Source organism: Heterodontus francisci, unplaced genomic scaffold (assembly GCF_036365525.1).
Source record: "Heterodontus francisci isolate sHetFra1 unplaced genomic scaffold, sHetFra1.hap1 HAP1_SCAFFOLD_64, whole genome shotgun sequence".
Classification (NCBI taxonomy): domain Eukaryota; kingdom Metazoa; phylum Chordata; class Chondrichthyes; order Heterodontiformes; family Heterodontidae; genus Heterodontus; species Heterodontus francisci.
The window spans coordinates 4,061,055-4,083,381 of record NW_027140221.1 but is presented as its reverse complement, the minus strand read 5'-3'; the positions used below and the strand labels follow the sequence as shown (position 1 = coordinate 4,083,381).

At 46.4% G+C, this 22,327-nt stretch overlaps 1 pseudogene; it reads right to left on the bottom strand.

Annotated features, from left to right (window-relative positions):
* Nucleotides 1–10,935: 10,935 nt before the first annotated feature.
* LOC137359120 (probable G-protein coupled receptor 139) lies at nt 10,936–19,007 on the bottom strand (annotated as a pseudogene).
* Nucleotides 19,008–22,327: the final 3,320 nt, after the last annotated feature.

Genomic DNA, 22,327 nt, shown 5'->3' with positions numbered 1-22,327 from the left:
ATCTTACCAGCCCTTCTATATCGTCCTGTAATGTAAGGCTTTCCTCTTCACTATTTACAACACCACCAATTTTTGTGTCATCTGCGAACTTACCGATCATAACTATAATATTTACGTTTAAATCATTGATGTACACTGCAACAGCAAGGGCCCCAGCACCGATCCCTGTGGTACAACACTAGTCGCAGGTTTCCACTCGCAAAATCAGCTTCTGACCATCACCCTCTGTCTCCTGCCACTGAGCCAAGTTCTGTTTCCAGTTTTACAAATTGCCATGGATCCCATGGGTACTCGCTTTCTTGACCAATCCCCATGCGGGACCTTGTCAAAAGCCTTACTGAAGTCTATTAGAGTACATCAACTGCTTTACCTTCATCTATACATCGAGTCACCTCCTCAAAAAATTCAATAAGTTGCTCAGATGTGATTTCTCCCTGGCAAAGCCATGCTGATTATCTCTGATTAATCCCTGCCTCTCCAAGTGGAAATTAATCCTACCCCTCAGTAAGTTGTCCAATAGTTTCCCTACCACTGATGTTAGATTCACTGGTCTGTAATTACCTGCTACTCTTCTTGAATGATGGTACCACATTCGCTGTCCTCCAGTACTCTGGTACCTCTCCTGTGGCCAGAGAGGATTTGAAAACTTGTCTCAGAGCCCCTGCTAACTCCTCCCTTACCTCAAATAACAGACTGGGATACATCTCGTCTGGGCCTGCGGATTTATCCACTTTTAAGCCGGCGAAACAGCTAATACTTCCTCCCTTTCGATGCTAATTTATTCAAGTATATCACAATACCCCTCCCTGATCTCGACACCTACATTGTCCTTCTCAACAGTGAACACTGATGAAAAGTAATCAATTAAAACCTCGCCTATGTCCTCCAGCTCCACACATAAATAGCCACCTTGATTCCGAATGGGCCCTTCTCTTTACCTGGTTATTCTCTTTCTCTTCATGTAATTATAAGACGCCTTGGGAGTCTCCTCTATCTTGCCCACCAGTGGTTTTTTTTGTATGTCCTCTTCGCTCTCCTAAATACTTTCTAAAATGGCCCCCTACATTTTCTATACTCCTCTAGGGCCTCCAATGTTTTAAGTACTCTGAATCTGTCAAAAGCCTCCTTTTTCCCCCTATCCAATCCTCTATATCACTTGAAATTCAGGTGTGGCCCTACCATTCATATTTACGGGAACATGCTGGCCCTGAACTCTCACTATTTCCTTTTTGAATGACTGTCACTGGTCTGATGTAGACTTTCCTCCAAGTAGCTGCTCCCAGTCCACTTTGGCCGTATCCTGTTTTATCTTATTGAAATTCCACCAGACCAATACTTTTAATTCTGGACCCTCTTTTTCCTTTTCCATGACTACCTTAAGTCACACTGTTATTTACTATCCCCGAAATGCTCCCCCACCTACACTTCTACCACTTCTCTGGCTTCATTCAGTAGGATGAGGTCCAGTACTGCCTCTTCTCTTGTAGGACTTTCTACGTGCTGGCTCAAAAATCTCTCCTGTATGATGATCTTGGGTCAAATGTCATGCGGTGGTTGGTTGCATGCTCACATCTACAGTAACATGAAAGTGTTCCTGCTGCCCTGCTGACATGCCATGTTACTATGGGTGATATCATATCATACTATATAGGTGATGGAGAACGCAGCCTAAGCAACAATGTATATCACTGTCTCCTCGAACAGTCTCCTTGATCTACTGAATGCACCGAGTTCACCTGCAGCGTTCATATGGGGCTGGTTCATCCTGTATCTCCTGATTCAAATTCTATGAAAAGCTATATCTGCCAGAGGCCTAACTAACAGGCAGGCTCGGTCCACGTGAAAGCTCTTGGAAGTGAGCAGCAGCAGTCACCAAGATGCATTCGATGTCAGAGAAGACAGCGGCTCTACAGGCAGCACATGACATACCTGCACATGTCAGAGCACCAGTGTTAGAGGCGGCTGCAGATGTCCAGATTCGCGGTGACACATCTTTGTACACTACTGGATGATCAGCTGCAGATGATGGGGATTGATGGAAATCGCATGCATGTGATCCTCATAGTCACCAGATCTCTTACGTTCTGCAACTCCACATCATTCCAGGGACCCACTGGCAAACTGTGTGGAAGTCACCAGTGCACAGCTGTATTAGGGAGGTCAGCGACGTCTAATACGAGAGAGCCATTGACTGCTGTGCTTCAGTACAGACCCTGAGATTCAGGTCCAAGGGGCTGTCAGATTTGGGGCCATCGTGCGACTCCCCAAGGTGCAAGAGTTCACTGACTGCACACCTGTGGCCATCGAGGCTCGAGTCGGACAATCAGGCACTTTTCTGAACGGAATGGGCAGATACTCACTTAACATGCAGCTAGTATGTGACCAGAGTAAACGCTTGATGTAAATGTGTGACCGCTTTCCAGACAGCTGCCATGATTCATTCGTGTTGCGTCGTGCCCAGGTGCCACGGCTTTCACTGCACCATCTCAAGACCGGGGGTGGCGGCTTGGGGAGCAGGGCGACCCCTTGCAGACATAGCTCCTCAAACCAGTGAGAAACACCGCCAGCGATGCAGAGGAGACATACTAACGTCTGCCAGGGCTCGACACGAGCTACCATCGAGAAGGCCAATGTCCTGCTCAAGATGTGTTTCTGCTGCCTACACATGCTATATGGGGCCTCAATAGATACTCAATAGAAAGGGTAGCACGCATCGTTGCTGTGTGATGTGCTACTCACTACTTTTCAATCCAGAGGGGAGAGGTCATGCAGGAAAATTAGAGTCACGAGAAGGAGTCATGCTCACATGATGAGGACACAGAGGAGGTGCATCAGCATATTCATTTAGGAGGTCTATGATAATGGAAGCATTACAGACCGGGCGAGCAAAGAACGCTTCCACAATCCATAAGGTGTGCAGATGCTCCCCATCTCACACATCACTGTGAAGCATCTGGTAAACAGTCTGCTGTATCTGTGATATCTGTAACAGCACTATTACTGGCAGCAGAGGACTGAGCCGTTGCCCATGTCACTACACCCGTGCAGTGTGTTCATCATGCATACTGGCACAGCGATGATATTGTTCCATACATTGGCATTGCTCCAGGGAAATTATGTCATGGGAGGAGATGAGTCGGCACATGCTGTCATCCGTCATTAACACAGTAATAAGGAGACAGCTGTTACAGAAACACATTTAATGATGAGTTAAACATAGACGTTGCACCCGTGATAACCCATAAATGTCATGTATTTTTAGGTGCTTGTGGGTGGTATTCATCTGTGCATCCTGTACGCTAGCAGCTTGACTGAAGGCAGGCAGCTGATCAAATTTCCCTTTGGCTTTGCTTGACTTGGGCAGTTGCACGAGGCCTGGAGGGGCTTGGCTGCCTGACTGCCCCCTGCACCAGCACAGGTGTCTCCTCACACGTCGAGGCGGCTGAAGCTGCACTCACTAGCTATGAGGCTGAGGGACCGGTGCCCACATTAGAACCGCCCTGAGAGGTGCCCCATGTAACCACAACGGGCTCTCCTCCTCCCTTTGAAGGCTCGTGGTTACTTCACTGCTGTCCTGAAAAGGACCAGGGGCAGAGATTATGTCCAGGCACCTGGTCCCTCTCTCGCTAAGCCACTGCTGATTTGCGCAGGTCATGGCAGCTGTCCTGGCCTTGACGCACTCACCAATAGTACGCTCATGGCTGCGCATGGTCTAAGGCATTTCCACCAGATGTTGCTATCCCTCTAGCTGAAACTCCACCATGCCCTGTGCTGTCGACACAGAGGGTCATCATCAACCTCGGGCTCAGCATGTGCATGGCTGCCACAGTCCTACAACTATCAAAGGCTGTCTCAGCCTCAGCTAGCTTCTCGGTTGCATGCGTGGTGCGCTCACAGGCTTGTGACCCTGACTCTAGAGCCGAGTGCATGCCCACCGAGGTGAGTGTCTCTGCGCTGGTGGAAGCTGTGGGAGTGTCATGGGAAGCTGATTCCTATGAGGGCATCTCCTCCCCAGAGGTACCTTCTGGGGCCTCCTCATAGTGTCGCCCTGAAGGAAACAATGTGAAGAGTACAGTTTTAGATTCACTGGTATACATATCAGTAAAATTACAGAGTTATGTCAACAAAGGAAATGTTTCGAATCATCTTTGCGTTTGGTAAAGGTAGTATGGGCCGAGGTTAGAAACAGGAGAGGTGAGGTCACCCTGTTGGGAGTCTTTTATAGACCTCCAAATAGTTCCAGAGATGTAGAGGAAAGGATAGCGAAGATGATTCTCGACAGGGGCGAGAGTAACAGGGTAGTTGTTATGGGGGACTTTAACTTTCCAAATATCGACTGGAAATACTATAGTTCGAGTACTTTAGATGGGTCAGTTTTTTGTCCAGCGTGTGCAGGAGGGTTGTCTGACACAGTATGTAGACAGGCCAACCAGGGGCGATGCCACATTGGATTTGGTACTGGGTAATGAACCCGGCCAGGTGTTAGATTTAGATGTAGGTGAGCACTTTGGTGATAGTGACCACAATTCGGTTAGGTTTACCTTAGCGATGGGCAGGGACAGGTATATACCGCAGGGCAAGAATTATAGCTAGGGGAAAGGAAATTGTGATGCGATTTGGCAAGATTTAGGATACGTAGGATGGGGAAGGAAACTGCAGGGGATGGGAACAATCGAAATGTGGAGCTTATTCAAGGAGCAGCTAGTGCGTGTCCTTGATAAGTATGTACCTGTGAGGCAGGGAGGAAGTTGTCGAGCGAGGGAGCCGTGGTTTACTAAAGAAGTTGAAGTGCTTGTCAAGAGGAAGAAGAAGGCTTATGCTAGGATGAGACGTGAAGGCTCAGTTAGGGCGCTTGAGAGTTACCAGCTAGCCAGGAAGGATCTAAAGGGAGAGCTAAGAAGAGCAAGGAGAGGACACGAGAAGTCATTGGCGGATAGGATCAGGGAAAACCATAAGGATTTCTATAGGTATATCAGGAATAAAAGAATGACTAGACTTAGATTAGGGCCAATCAAGGATAGCAGTGGGAAGTTGTCTGTGGAATCAGAGGAGGCAGGGGAAGTGTTAAATGAATATTTTGCGTCAGTATTTACAGTAGAGAAAGAAAATGTTGTCGAGGAGAATACTGAGATTCAGGCTACTTGGCTAGATGGGATTGAGATTCACAAGGAGGAGCTGTTAGCAATTTTGGAAAGTGTGAAAATAGATAAGTCCCCTGGGCCAGATGGGATATATCCTAGGATTCTCCGGGAAGCTAGGGAGGAGATTGCAGAGCCTTTGTCCTTGTTCTTTATGTCGTCATTGTCGACAGGAATAGTGCCGGAAGACTGGAGGATAGCAAACGTTGTCCCCTTGTTCAAGAAGGGGAGTAGAGACAGCCCTGGTAATTATAGACCTGTGAGCCTTACTTCGGTTGTGGGTAAAATGTTGGAAAAGGTTATAAGAGACAGGATTTATAATCATCTTGAAAAGAAGGCGTTTGATAAGGTTCACCACGGTAGGCTATTGCAGAAAATACCGAAGTATGGGGTTGAAGGTGATTTAGTGCTTTGGATCAGAAATTGGCTAGCTGAAAGAAGACAGAGGGTGGTGGCTGATGGAAAATGTTCATCCTGGTGTTTAGTTACTAGTGGTGTACCGCAAGGATCTGATTTGGGGCCACTGCTGTTTGTCATTTTTATAAGTGACCTGGAAGAGGGTGTAGAAGGGTGGGTTAGTAAATTTGCGGATGACACTAAGGCCGGTGGTGTTGTGGAGAGTGCCGAAGGATGTTGTAGGGTACAGAGGGACATAGATAGGCTGCAGAGCTGGGCTGAGAGATGGCAAATGGAGTTTAATGCTGAAAAGTGTGAGTTGATTCGCTTTGGAAGGAGTAACAGGAATGCAGAGTACTGGGCTCATGGGAAGATTCTTGGTAGCGTAGATGAACAGAGAGATCTTGGTGTCCAGGTGCATAAATCCCTGAAGATTGCTACCCAGGTTAATAGGGCTGTTAAGAAGGCATATGGTGTGTTAGCTTTTATTAGTAGGGGGATCGAGTTTCGGAGCCACGAGGTCATGCTGCAGCTGTACAAAACTCTGATGAGACCGCACCTGGAGTATTGCGTGCAGTTCTGGTCACCGCATTATTGGAAGGATGTGGAAGCTATGGAAAGGGTGCAGAGGAGATTTACTAGGATGTTGTCTGGTATGGAGAGAAGGTCTTACGAGGAAAGGCTGAGGGACTTGAGGTTGTTTTCGTTGGAGAGAAGGAGGAGGAGAGGTGACTTAATAGAGACAGAGAAGATAATCAGATGGTTGGATAGGGTGGATAGTGAGAGTCTTTTTCCTCGGATGGTGATGGCAAACACGAGGGGACATAGCTTTAAGTTGAGGGGTGATAGATATAGGACAGATGTCAGAGGTAGTTTCTTTACTCAGAGAGTAGTAGGGGCGTGGAACGCCCTGCCTGCAACAGTAGTAGACTCTCCAACTTTAAGGGCATTTAAGTCGTCATTGGATAGACATATGGATGAAAATGGAATAGTGTAGGTCAGATGGTTTCACAGGTCGGCGCAACATCGAGGGCCGAAGGGCCTGTACTGCGCTGTAATGTTCTAAAGATCATTAATGCTATAGAAGCTAAGCAACACTACTGACATGGTCCATCCTGCATGCCCTCCACGAATTTCGAGGACCTGTTCTTCAGCTTGGGTCAGTGGATAAATGCCCGTTCCCTGTCCTCCAGTCGTGGACGACACCCTCACTTTGTGCACTCTCTTTCCATGGAACAGCAAGGATGTAGATGTTAAAATTTGCATATAACTACATGACGCTGGGCACAATAGGAGCGCTACAACGAAAGGTGCGTTCCAGTCAGCGTGTCAGACTGACTCAGCCTGTCATGTAGATGCAGTGCTCTGGGGTGCATATGAGGGATTGAGTCTTTCACACGTGTAGACTCCCATGTGGCATCAATCATACCCACCCAACGTCCCTGTGTTTGACATGGGAGTGGCATCTACGTGCCATTTTATGTGGGCAACCCGGGTCAGATGGGCCCCCCCAGAAAAATGTCACTTACCTTTGCTGAGCAAATGTGATCGTTCATTCTCTGGTTCCAGTCACGATGGGTGATCCCCTGGGAGCTTACCTCCTCTGCAAACATCATCCAGGCTTTCTCGCTGGGAAAAAAAACCTCCTGCCTTGTCCACACAGTCTGGAGCAGAATGAAAAGGGAGGCATCGCTGAACTGTGGGTCTACCTGGGATGGCACATCTGACTACATGGTTGGCAGCAGGGATGCACCTGTTGACGGTTGTTTTTAATCTGCTATATAAATCTCCACAGAGAAGTCTAAAAATGCAGCATTGCAACTGATGCAGAGCGGAAGGCCCTTGAAATATGGCGCCAACTCCTTTCCATTCATCACCTGATACCGTTCATGACATTGTTAGACCTTACTCTCTCCATCCCAACGAAAATGAGACACTACATTTGCAATTGTGGCAGCGCCATGACTTGGTGCTCGTGCGGTCAACTGCATTCTTTTACGTCCGCTGCCAACTTGAACTGTGGACTTTTAGAATCCACTTAGCCATGTAGCCATTTGAAATTTCATGCACTAAAACCATTTTAAGTGATATGCCATGTGACCGTTTGAAGTGACATGCGCTGTGAACATTTTAAGTGATAGACAGTGCATCAATTACATTCATTGTCGCTAATTTATGTGATATCTACTATAACCATTACAAGTAGCATGCCATTTGGCCATTTCAAATGACAGGCCTTGAGACCATTTTAAGTAAATTAACATGAGGCCATTTTAAGTGAAATGCAGTGCGGCCAGTCAAGCTGACATGCAGTGTAGCCGTTTTAATTGACATGCACTGCCGACATTTTAAGTGATATGCACTGCAGTTATTTTATGTGATATGCTCCATGACCCTTTTAAGCGGTATGCAATGTAATTTGATTGACTACAGAGCGACCACTTTAATTGATATGTTCTTCGGCCATTTTAAGAGCCATACCATGTGGCTATTTTAAGTGATGTATACTGCGACCAGTTAAAGAGACTTGAACTGTGTCCATTTTATATGACATGGACTGCGGCCATTTCAAGTGACATACACAGCTGTCATTTTCAATGAAATGCACTGCGGCCATTTTAAGAGACGTTTAGTGCTACCATTTTAAGTGCCATGCCGTGTGGCTATTTTAAATAGCATGCTATGACTGCATTTTAAGTGCTATGCAGTGCGGCTATTTACAGATTTACAGTGACATGCACTACCAAGATTTTATGTGACACGCCATGCCACCATTTTATGTGACAGACGCGGTCGCCATCTTAAGCGATATACATTGCAGTCGTTTTGACTGACATGCAATGCTGCTATTTTAATTGACATCCGTGTGCCGATTTGAAGGAACGTGTATTGTAGCCATTTTAAGTGCCAAGAGGTTCGGCCATTATATATGGCATGCCATGTGGACATTGCAATTGATATGCAGTGTGACCATTTGAAGTAACATTCATTTCGGCCATTTTAAGTGACAGGCACTGTGGTCATTTTAAGTGACGTGAATTGTGGTCATTTTAAGTATATATATATCTCTTTCTTGAATATATTTAATGACTTGGCTTCCACTGCCTTCTGCAGTAGACTATTTTGTTGGTTCACCACCCTCTGAGTGAAGACATTTCTCCTCATTTGCGTTATAAATTGCATGATCCCATATCCTGAGACAGTGACCCATGGTTCTGGACTGTCCAGCTATACGGAACATCCTCCTTGCATCTCTTCTGTCTAGGCCTGTTAGAATTTTATAGGTTTCTCTGAGACCCCTCTCATTCTTCTCAACTGTTGGACCAAGAAACGGCCGAGCAAATTTTCTTTGCACTCCCTCTCTACAAATAACATTCTTCCTCAGAAAATGAACACAAAACTGTATCCAATTCTCCAGCTATGGTCTCAACAAGGCGCTGTATAAATGCAGTAAGACATCCTTGCTCCTGTCTTCAAATCCTCTTGCAATGAAGGCCAACAAACCATTCGCTTTCCTATTTGATTGCTGCACCTGTATGCTTGCTTTCAATGAATAGTGTACAAAGACATCCAGATCTCGTTGCACCTCCCACTTCACAATCTTCATTTTCTCCTTTTACAATCAAAGTGGATAACGTCACATTTATAAACGTTGTACTGCATTTGCCGTGCATTTGCCCAACTTGTCCAAATCACATTGGACCCTCTCTGTATCCTCCTCACATCTCACATCACCACCACCACCCCCAGCTTTGTGTCTTCTGCAAACTTGGAAATATTACATTTAGTTCCCTTACCTAAGTCATTAATATATTTTGCGAATAGCTGGGACTCATTACTGCTCCCTGCAGTACCCCACCAGTCACTGCCTGCCGCCGTGTAAAAGACCCGTTTATTTCTGCACTCTGTTTCATGTCTGTCAGCCATTTCTCAATACATGCCAGTATATTACCTCCAATCCTATGTACTTTAATTTTGCACACCAAACCCTTCGGTGAAGCCTTATCAGAAGCCTTCTGAAAATCATGTTACATGTTGTGTGGCACATTGAAGTGGCATGCACTGCGGCCATTTAAAGTGACAAGCACTGCGGCCATTTTAAGTGATCTAACAATGAGAGCAATCCACGGTGGTCATTTTAAATGCTGCCTTTCCATGGCAGTGAATGTATGAGATGTTTCGGTGTTATTAATATAGCATAACGCTTCATAAATGATAATAAAGGGTTATAAAGAGTGATAAAAGATATTTTTTTCAAAGCATTGCACAGGGTTGTGCGAAATCATAAACAATTATAAAGTTTATAAATTATTATACAGAATTATAAACAGTTAAAAAGCATTATGGAGGATTCTGAAACATTATAAATTTCTGTACTCTATCATAAAGGATTATAAAGCTTTATAAATAATTGTAAGGAATTATAAACAGTTAAAAAGGGATATGGAGGATAACGATGGGCGTTAAAGGGCTGGAAAGTATTATAATGCATCATAAGTGGTCATGAAGTATTATAGAGGATAATGAATGGGTGTAAAGTGTTTGAAAGGAGTATCAATGGTTATAAAGAATTATTAACGATTCTCAGAATTATGAAGATTATCATTGATTTTGGAGAATTCTGGATGCAACTCCCCCGTCACCGTTGTAGCAGGCCTCGCCCCCAGGCCCCAAACCATGAATACAGGCTCTGCCCACCACCACTCCCACCCACCCCCCCCCACCATCGGAACTCGCTTTGACGCCACTCCTCCGCCACGCTGGGGAATATGCTCTGCATCGCTCTCCAGTCATCATGAGGAACAGGATCCGTCATACGGCACGTCATCATAGCGACAGGCCCCGCTGCTGCTCTTTAACCATCATAACATGGCTGTACGCTGTCACAATAGGACTGTCCTTGACCCCGCTCTGTCATTTTGGCAGCAAGCCCGGTCCCGCTTTGTCAACATCGTAACATGCCCCGCCGTCGCTTTGCCACCATTGCGACAGACCCCGCCCCGATCTCACGAGAGCGACAATTGACGCCCCGTAATGTCACAGTAACGAAAATCCCGCCCCACGCTGAGTCAGTATCGTGACTGGACCCCGCCCGCTCCATCATCACACCGTCAGGACTCGCACCCCGCTGAGCCACCACAGGACTCGTCCCGCTCTGACTCCGGCCCCTGCTCTGCACAATATCGACAGGACCCGCAGCCGCTCTGTCTCCATGCTGTTAGGCCCCGCCCTGCCCGACAATAGCGACTGGCCCCGCGCCTGCTCTGGCTGCCTGGCGACGGGCCCCGCCCAAGCTCCAGCGCTCCCGAGATCGGTCTCGACCCGCTCTGTCACCATAGCGACATTATAGCCCCGCCCCCACCTCCACGGCTGTTGTAAATAGTCAGTGATTCAGTTCCTCTCATCTTTGAATGAATTTAATAATTGGAGTAAAGGGATATTGCAGCACATTTTTCAACTGCTCTCTGAACTGAGTCTGGGTCACGGCATAAATCGCAGTGTTTGTGCAGCAACTCAGGAGCTGCAACATGAAGCCCAGTTCCTGCAAAAAACCAGGTAGAAATACAGATTCATACCCCAAATACCACATCCGCCACCATACCGAATACACCATAAACAATGCCCATAGCAGGATGAAATTTGTCGAGATAACTAACAGTAAAATGATGGATTTCCTTCGGCTCTCCATCTCTGGGTCTCTGCAACTCTCCCCACTGCTGTGAGCCCGGAGTCTCCTGCGTCCTCTGCTGCTCACTAAAATGTGTCTGATGGTGAAAGCATTGAGAAGCAGAATCACCACAAATGGAACGCATGGAGTTAGAATATGATGGAGGAACTCGATTGTTCCCCAGACAAGAGATATTTGAATATGATCTTCCACAACACAAAACCAGGGGAGGTTCAGCAGCCAATACCAACCTGTTGACATGAAATACCAGAAGATGTTCTTTAAACAGCTCAGCACAGTCACTGTTCCCAGAACCACAGCCGCCGTTTTCTTGCTGCAATATTAATTTTTCAGCTTCTGGCAGCAAATGGCCTCAAATCGATCAAAGGTGAAAGTGACGGTGAACCAGACAGAACAGTCTGTGGCTGCATAAAGCAGGATGGCGTGGATCTTACACACAGGGATGGAATACCGCAGGAACTGAAACTGTTCACGATAAACAATAGGAATATGCCTCAATATCAGGTCGAGGATAATAACCACTAGGTCCGCCACTGCCATGGCCACCAGGTAACGAGTGACACATTTGGAGAGACCACACTTTCCCCGAGACAGGATCCCAATCGTCAGCAAGTTAACTGTGAGGAAGGGAAATAAACTGGGAAATTAGACATCAGAATGGGAGCAAAGTTACCAGTTGGATTGAAGAAGTATTGAGATTTGCAAATGTGATCTTGCATACAGTGATGTTTTGAAATGATTGGACCTGAAAGAACAAATGGGAAGGTCTGTGATAGGGTGGTAGGCAGGAGAGATTAAATAACAGAAAAATAGCTAAACTGAATGTTAATCATAATCCTCCCCTTATCTCCTTTCCCGGACTAGGTTAAAAAAAATATTCCATCTTTAATCTCTTCCAGTTCTCATGAAGGGTCACTAACCTCAAACATTAACTCTGTTTCTCTCTCCACAGATGCTGCCAAACCCTCTGAATATCTGCAGCATTTTCTATTTTATTTCAGATTTCCAGCATCTGCAGCACTTTGCTCTCTTGTATAGAAAGTTAAATGTTGGACTGAGAGAGAGATTCCCTCGCCTGTGACAGGCAACACGGAATTCAATTATTTCAAAACAATAATTGGAAATGAGTCCACTGAAAAATCAATGAAACAAATTATCTCAATCGTCACAAAGTTAAATGCAAACAAGGAAATTTATCAGCCTCGGAGTAAAAACAACAGTTTCAAAGAGATTGTGGTGAATTTTTTATGTTCGTTACTGCATTCAGTGATGGATCTAATTATTGTACCAGTGACAGGGATTTATAATGGGGACAGGGAACCACATTTAGTGGACCGAGTGGGGGTGGCGAAGGTGAGAGGAACCTCGCCTAGGCAATCCGGAGCCCCCACTAATTCAGTGATGCTCGGGCAATTGACTGCCCGATACTAAGGTCCCCATACCTTTAAAGATCGGGATACCGCTTGCCAAAGCTGCTGGACAATCAGAGGGCCAGTAGCTCATTAGAAATGGAAACACCACCGGGAGCAGTGGAACTGCCAGTAACACACCAGATTTGGGACAAAGACGAGTGCTGCAGCTCCATACCCCAGGTAAGTGTGGTGACAACACTTGATCGGGTCGGGGAGCAGCGGCCCCTGTTGCAACTATTCCAGGGCTGTTAGGAGGTCCATCTCTGGAGCCCCAGACACCAGGTAAGTGAACTGTGGTAGCTATGGCCTGTCAGAGAGCGAAGGCCACTGCTAGTACGACACCAGGCCTGGGCCAGGCCCATCGTTGGTGCCCCAGACACCAGAACAATGTGGCACAGTCGCGGGGTCTAATCGGGATGTGCTCACACACTGGCATGCTCACACACCAACGTACATTAATGGAGTGAGAGTTCTTTCAGGTCCTGTTTCACTCCCCGTTGATCGGAAGGCGCCCAGAATCACCTACACCATCAGGAATCCAGCTATCACGACAAAGCTACGGGAACTCTCATCCAGCTTCTCCCTGCTGACTGTGAAATTGATGTAATCGCCTCACCTCATAGATGGCCACAATCATCTCCCAGATAAATTGACAGAAAACGCAACTGAATGCCAATGAGTTTAACATCTTTGGTGTGTCAAACATTGGGGCCAGGGGGGAATGCGTGGGGGGTGGGGGGAGGGGTGAGGGGAGGGTGGAATGAGCAGTCACTTGGAGAGGTTTGATTAATTAAGGATAGTCAGAGGTATTTGTTAAATGCAGATCATGCATGACTAAGCTCACTGAACATTTTCATGAAGTAAAATAGAAGGCTGATGAATGAAATGACTTTCAATGCATGGATTTTAAGAAAACGTTTGATAAAGGACCCCATAAAAGGTTGGATAACAAAATTGAGTCTAGTGGAATTGGAGGGTCAGTGTCCAACTGGATCAAATATTGGCTTAAGGACAGGTAACTGCGAATTGTGATAAATGGTTGTTTTTCAGATTTGAGGATGTTCGACAGTGGGCTTTTCACAAGTGTTAGTGCTGCGACCACTGCTTTGTTTGTTATGTAGGTTTGTATCTTGGAATACAGAGTAGAATTTCAATATTTTGTGATGATATCAAGCTTGGAAGAATGGCAAACAGTGACGATGACTGAAACCGCCTTCAACAGGACACAGATAGGCGAACAAAATGGACAACAAGTGGCAGGTGGAATATAATACTGGCAACTGTGAGGTGATGCATTTTGTTACAGGACTAGGAGAGACAATATCTAATTGGAACAAGAGTTTCGTTCAAAAGAAAAACTTTAGATTCCACATTTTAAAACTGAAAAGGCTGAATCAGGACTGATTCATGGGATGGCGGGACTGACGTATGAGTAGAGATTGAGTCAATTAGAATTATATTCGCTGGAGTTCAGACGAGTGAGCAGGGTGGGGCTCATAGAAACCTCCAAAATTCTAACAGGGCTTGACAAGGTAGATGTAGTACGGAGGTTCCCGATGGTGGGGGAGTCCAGAACCAAGGGTCATATTCTATCTATACGGGGTAAACCTTAGAGCACTGAAATGAGGAGAACTTTCTTCACCCAGAGAGTAGTTAGCCTATGGAATTCACTACAACAGAAAGCAGTTGAGGCCAAAACATTGTTTGCTTTCAAGAAGGAGTTAGATATAGCCCTTGGGTCTAAAGGGATCAAAGGGGATGGGGCGAAAGCGGGAGCAGACTACTGAGTTGGATGATCAAGGCATGATCATCATGAATGGTGGAGCAGGCTGGAAAGGCCGAATGGCCTACTCCTGTTCCTATTTTCTTTGTTTCCAACTTTGTGGTTGTTTTTAAAATAAGTTACCAGAACTTTCCTGTTTTTGGCTAGTAAACAAGTACTGGATAGCATGTAATTTCACGGAAACACAGCAGGGGTGTTCTAACCTGAGGGGGAAGATGTTTGCAAGGAAATGACAGGCCACGATTTACAACGGTCACAGGATTGCTGCTGTACTGATTTGTTTCACTTTGAACTGTTAAAAAGCCAGTTGGTTTTCGCCATAGGGCAGAAAGAAGTTTGCTTCCTGACTTGCCAGCACAACAGAAGAAGACCCTGCTTATCTTTCTCTTGAAAAGACAAATCCTGTATCAAGTCCAACTATTACCGCTCTTTGAAGACATTCTGCATCTTTGAAGGAACTTTGCATCAATTGTGTGAGAAGTTAAGCACTTGTTGCTGCACACCTGATGTCAGACCTACGTCAAGCGTTCTGGAACTGCATCTCTTGAAAGCCTATCAAGACTGATCATCAACATCCTCTGCAAAGAACTATTCTCGGAAGATTCCTATTGGCAGTCACCTATTCGACTTTGGGAGACCTCCCCAAATCCAAGGACTTCCACATTTTCTCTTCAGTCTAACTTATTTTTATTCCTTCTATATTTTTTGTAACAGCTGTTAAAAAAATCAATGTTTTCCCAGTTAACCGGTTGTGTATGTGAATGTGTGTGTGAGGGCTAGGATAAATAAAGAGTTTTAATATTTCTAGTTTACGGCTTTGCATTACTTTAGTTTTGGTTACGGTTTGGGTTATACTAAATAGATAATTAGGTTGCTAGTCCAGAAATCCTGATTGGTGTGTTTTATTCTGGGGACAAAAAGTGCATCTGATCTATTATTTCAGTAAGAGGGAAAATTTAAATATGTCCTTTGACCTGTGGAGATGTGGGACTGAATGAACAATGCACGCCTCTTGCCCAGGTCTTCAGAACAGATAATTACACAGGGAGGCGGTGGCGTAATGGTATTGTCACTGGACCAGAGACCCAGGTATTTCGCTTGGGACATGGGTTTGAATCCCACTACCTGAAAGAAAGTGGAATTTGAATTCAATTAATAAATCTGGAATTAAAACCATTGTCGATTGTTGTCCTTTCGGGATGGAAATCTGCTGTTCTTACCTGGTCTGGCCTGCAGGTGACTCCAGATCGACAGCAATGTGGTTGACTCTTACATGCCCACGAAATGGCCTAGCAAGCCACTCAGTTCAAGGGCAATTAGGGATGGGTAATAAATACTGGCGTGGCCTGTGTTGCCCACATCCCATGAACGAATAAGAAAAATGTTTGAAAGTGTGTCGAGAATCCGAGGGGCCTGAGACTACTTGAGCATCGATCTTGGAAGGTGGCAAGACGTATTGAGAGATTGGTTATTAAAGAATATGGGATCTTAAGGCAAAGAGTACAAAAGCAGCGAAGTTATGTGGAACTTTTAGAAATCTCTGGTTAGGTCCCTGCTGGAGTTTTGAGTCCAGTTCCGGTCACCACACTTCAGGAAGGATTCGAGTGCCCTTGAGAGAGTGTAGAACAAATTTGCCCGAATGATTCCAGGAATGGGGCGGGGTTGGGGGTTAGTTACAGGGTTAGATTGGAAGCGCTGGGATTGTTCTCCCTGGACCAAAGAAGACTGATGCAAGATTTGATAAAAGTGTACAAGATTATGACAGGCTTAGGTAAGTTAGACAGACCAAAAAAAACGCTTTTACCGATAATTAATGGACGAAGGACGAGGGGCGCAGATTGAAAGTCTTGAGGAAGAACTGCAGGGCGGATATGAGGAAGAACATTTTTAAGAAGCAAGTGGTAATTACCTGGAACTTGCTAGACAAACGGGTGTGGATGTGGAGACAATCAATAATTTCAAGAGGAAACTGGATGGGCACTTGAAGGAAATGAACTCGCAGGGATACTGGAATCATCCCTGAGTCCAAATAGATTTGAGCTCCACTCCAGAGATTTGGCAACATAAACCAGAATCAAGCAGGGATTGGGACTGTCTGGATAGCTCTGAACTGAACAGGCATGGAGTGGAAAGGCCGAACTTCCTGCTTCTAAATACCTCAGCCACTCCTACCTGGAAAGATCCAGATACATAGATGGTTAATGAAACTGTGACATTAACAGCCACTGGAAGCTCCGTCCTCACCCTGGTGTGAGGTTCCAGGTCGTGTTGCAGGAGGTGGCACAGTTTTGTGACCACGTCCTGATTGAATCAGAGTTACCTCACACACTGCCCATCGGATAGGTGCAGGTATGAAAAATGCTCTTGGAAAACCCTGGGTGGGTGGGGCAGAGACCCCCTCCTCCTCCCTCTTTACAGAGCTTTCCCACTCTTCAGCCTCTGCTCCATTGGTTGGTCATGTTACATACCCAGAGCCAGTGTAACTACAGTTCCCATACCTCGTACGGAGTTGGGTCACCAAATCCTCTGAACTCCCTTAATGTCTGCAGCAGCTCACAACACAACTTCCATAAAACCATCCGTAGCACCTCCACTAACTTTACAATAGCAGTAGTAAGTCAAAAGCCCTCACCTGTAAGTTGGTGGCCTGTTCCTTTTAAATAACACGAGAGGGGGATTTCTTGTGTTGCTGTATGCATGTTCAGGTGAGAGTGACTAACACGGGTGGACAGTGGACATGCAGAGAGCAAGATTGAAAGACATGTGTCAATCCTACCAGAACACTCTCCTCAGCATGGAGCACCACTGGAGAGCAGCCACAAACAGCCCTCACCATGTTTAGGCTTCTAGGCTACACATCCTTGGCACAAGTAGCTTATTGGAACCCAGAACTGCAGCCACGGAGAGGGAGAGAGGGCGAAACAAAACACTTTCAAAGGTGAATTGGATAAATACTCTAAGGGAAACAAATTGCCTGAATAAGGGAATCGGACAGCAGAACGGGACTAATTGGAGGAGTAATGGTCATGGAGGGCTCTGAACACAAGAATACGACTACTACAATCGTGATGCTCCTAGACCCGAAACCATTGTAGATCAGTAAGCACAGAGGTGATTGGTGATCAGGATTTGATGTGAGTTAGAATTAGAATTAGAATTAGAACATTACAGTGCAGTACAGGCCCTTCGGCCCTCGATGTTGCGCCGACCTGTGAAACCATCTGACCTACACTATTCCATTTTCATCCATATGTCTATCCAATGACCACTTAAATGCCCTTAAAGTTGGCGAATCTGCTACTGCTGCAGGTAGGGCGTTCCACGCCCTTACTACTCTCTGAGTAAAGAAACTACCTCTCACATCTGTCCTATATCTATCACCCCTCAACTTGAAGCTATGTCCCCTCGTGTTTGCCATCACCATCCGAGGAAAAAGACGCTCACTATCCACCCCATCGAACCCTCTGATTATCTTATATGTCTCTATTAATTCACCTCTCCTCCTCCTTCTCTCCAACGAAAACAACCTCAAGTCCCTCAGCCTTTCCTCGTAAGACCTTCCCTCCATACCAGGCAACATCCTAGTAAATCTCCTCTGCACCCTTTCCATTGCTTCCACATCCTTCCTATAATGCGGTGACCAGAACTGCACGCAATACTCCAGGTGCGGTCTCATCAGAGTTTTGTACAGCTGCAGCATGACCTCGTGGCTCCGAAACTCGACACCCTACTAATAAAAGCTAACACACCATATGCCTTCTGAACAGCCCTATTAACCTGGTTAGCAACCTTCAGGGATTTATGCACCTGGACACCAAGATCTCTCTGTTCATCTACACTACCAAGAATCTTCCCATTAGCCCAGTACTCTGCATTCCTGTTACTCCTTCCAAAGTGAATCACCTCACACTTTTCCGCATTAAACTCCATTTGCCATCTTAGGATATGACAGCATATAATTATATGGGCTATGGTTTATGCAGGTTTGTAACTGAGAGGATTGTCAGGGTAGCATTGGGATATTCGACTCTGGAGTTAACAAAGAGATAGACAGTTGTTTAAGGAGCAGATGGCCTAAGACAGAGGATATTACGGGTGTGGTTGTCGACAGGATTGGTGATGGACAGGATACGGTATTGGAACTCAGCTCAAGGTCAATGAAGCATTCAGAAATTGAAGACCCTGTTTCAGGCTCATATATTCGTGAATTCATTGGAAAGAAAGCAGAGTTTGTGCTGGGTGTGGCAAACAATGGCTCCAATTTCCATAACTTAAATAACAAGGACAACCATGCAATTAATTGTGCTTTGCACACATATTAGCCGGATAGAGAAATTTTCCAGGTGCACCAACAGTAGCAAAGTTGAGACAGTAAAGTAAAAGAACAATAATGCAGTTAGCAATGGCTAAGAGAGTTAATAGCTGGAGATAGAGAGTGACCAGGAATGCCAACAGCAGCAATGATAGCAGAGTAAATGACAAGAGCAGTAATACAGCGAAGCACGATTTATAGAATTAATAACTGGACAGAGAGACTTACCTGGGATACCAACAATAGCCAGGATGGGATAGTAAATACGTTGAATCATTTGAAGGGCACAAATGATCCGCCAATCTAGTGTTATCCAATCATAATCTGCAGTTAGCTTGCCAAACCAATCGGATAAACGCATGGCAATTGTTGCAACATCCAAATCTATTGCTTTCAGATTCTGACCTATTGTTGGAACATTCCAATCTATTGTTCTCAAATTCGGACCCATTATTGTTACATTACAATCTATTGCTCTCAGGTTCTGATCTATCCTCTCCCTCTCACTGGAGCCTTTGATCCCTGTTAGTGCCGGGGGTGATACTCCAGCTGACACAGCGGGATAAGACACTTAAAGGAGTCCCTTATTAATAGAAGAGGAACAACCTCCAGTGACGCAATTAGGGTCCAAGGAGATTGACATTAATTACAGTCACTGCACAAACAGTTCAAATTAACGCCTTTCAATTCCACACTTTTTGGACCACAATAACGAACCACATTTACCCGGTCGATGTGGTCTGTATGAGATTGGCTGATGGCACAGGAATTATGGATTTGTTGTACAGGGGACGCACCGACGGGTGTAGGAGCAGCCGAAACCTCCGGGACGCTTCTCATTGCGGGTGATGATGGAGCTCAGGAGTGTGAAGTAGTCCTGGCCGAGCTGACCAATGCTCGGCCGAAACTGCTCATCGGACCCAGGCCTTGAAACCCTCCTCGGGATTTGGTCGCACACAACCCGAGCCGCCTCTCGTAAATACCCTCCATGCCATTCCAAACGCCGTGGAGGGGTTTCCAGCACGGGATGCTCCTGCACACTCGCCACTTCCTCACCCTCGTCAGCTTTCCAGACATGCCCTGGCAGTTTGTGTTACCGTCTGGCAGTGAGGGGAATCCCCGGTGCCGGTCTCTCTACATGGGAGTCCTCCCCACTTTACATCAGGGAGCTGGGGTGTAAGGTGCTGCATAGGGTAGTCCCGTGCAATAGACTTTTAAGCAGGTTCACGGACTCCCAGTCTGGCTATAACTTCTGTGGCTTGGACGAGTCCATGTTCCATGTATATATGTGTGAATTTGCGTCCCCTGTTTACATATTTAAAGGGGCTGCTCTTCCAGTTTTGTTTGCAGTTCACCTGGCGCTGCTGGCCTTTGTGCACCCAGGGTGGTGTGGCATGGTCTGCCATGACGATCCCCTCGTCGGGCTGCTCCTGGGCCTGGCAAAGGTGGCAATTCACAGTTCCAGGCCAAGAGCTGTCGGGGTCCGTCCGCCCTGATTGCCTGTCACCCTTCCGAGGTTATGTTACCGTTCAGGTGTACTTGGAGAAGGAGCATGCAGTGTCCGCCAGTATGCTTGAGGCCTTCGCAACCGTGGGCACTGCAGGGGCTGGAGTGTATCATTGATGCCGAAAATGACATTTTAATTTGAGGTTTTGGTTCATTTAGCTGTTTTTGATCAAGTTATTATAAAATGTATTTAAAGGTGACCTGGTGAATAAAGGCATTCTCAACAAAAATAATACAAAGGGGCCTGGGGTATAAATACCACCTTATAAAAAATAAAAATAAAACGAGTTAGATATGGAGAAAAGCTCCCTCTTCTCTGTCCCCATCAAACACTCCTGGGGGAGTTACAGCACGGGGTCATATACAGAGCTAATCTCCCTCAACAAATAAATGTAAAAAAACGGGGTAAAATAGAATAAAGCTCCCACTGCACTGCCGCATCAAACACTCCAAGGACAGGTACAGTACGGCGTTGGCTTTTGCCTGATTGGAGGTGCTGTGTGGTGAACGAGTTTCACCTGGCCGTGGTTGTGTGATGGAAGCTATAAGGTGGCGGCTGCGTGACAGTTGCAAGTAGGAAGACCGAGATTGAAAGGAAGGTTTTTACATCCCTCCTTATTTTGAATGAGGAAAACAGAGGAGGCCAAAAGAACTGGCAGCTCTTGTGAGTTTGGCTTCTTGATTGATTATTGTGGGGAACGGGAAGGATGAGGCCTAAAGTCCTTGGCTGGAGCAAGGACAGGGAGGTCCTGTGTTTAACAGCATTAAATAGGAACTCCCTCCCCGCCCCAACAACCTAGCCTGGGATAGCTGGAACTGCCCAGGTGATGAAACTTTCTCTTTTTTCCCTCAACACCGGAAGCAAAGTGTGCCTGGGCAGCTTACAGCTGTCCCAGGAGAAGGCATCGCCACCCCCGCCCGCCCCCACCACCTCCAACTGCAAGACCAGCGAATGGACTGCCTTGAATTAAGTTCGGCAAAGATTTCTCCTGGCCTTTTTTCCCCTTCACCCTCTCTCTCCTACCATAATCTCCAGTACAGTATTTGTTGGACAATTTGTTGTTATTTATTTATTTATGTTCTCTCCAGATCTATTTTTTTAACGTTGGGTCTGACTCTTCTAGCGCATGGCTTCACATTCGTCTCCAGTGGTGGGGCCTTCCTCTGCTGCAGCAGCTGTTTCAGCCGCTCCTGTATCCCCATCACATTTAAAATGCTGACATCAAAGCATGGAGTGAAGAATTACACCCAACAAACCATAACTATTGAGGAAAGCATTGAGGCAATGACAGAGGTTGTCGGCCCCTCGGCCAATGTTGCAGCCTCAAAAATGGACAGGGAAGTGTTTTTCCTGATGGCCAATCAGGCAAGGGCCCGGGCCCTGAGCTGGGGGTTCATCGTTTCTGGGGCTTTTCTGCAAGTGGATCCTCTGGAGCCACGCCAGAGCGTGTGACTCTCTCAAACGTCCCACCCTTTATTCTCTAAGGGCTCAACCTCTCCCACCTGCGTCATCTGGATGAGGTGAGGTTCGGGATCACACCAGTACCGCTCAGTCTTCGGGAGAACAGCCTCTGACAGATCTACTCCTCACGCCGCAGGCTATTCAGGCAGTTAGCGTGGGAGGAGGTCACGGAAGGCTAGTTTGCTGCTCAGTTCCAAGGGATGGCCGACCATGTCTTTTCGACCTCGGATGGTAACATTCCTGCAAAGGGGTGGGATATTTTCAAAAGAATTGCCCCAAACTCCCGGCACCCCCAACCCCACATCGGCAGCCTAAGGTGTCGCTGCTGCACCTCTTCCCAATCCCCCTGCACCTCTAACAGACACCACTCAGCTGGTTCCGGAGGCCTTGTTTTTTCCGACTCTGGAAAGTAGGGGTGTGCCCTTCCGAGTAGAAGGAAGACCGGGAGAAAGAATGAACACCGATAGGCGCGTCCCCTGATGACTGAGGCACAATCTGGGTCTGGGATCTGCCCAAGTCCCGAACCCGGGAACCCATTTGCCCCAGGGCTAGTTCAGGCCCAGGGTAACTAGTCAACGTGAGGGAACGGTGGCGGAGGCCTCTGACGACACGGAGTTCTCTGAGCCTAC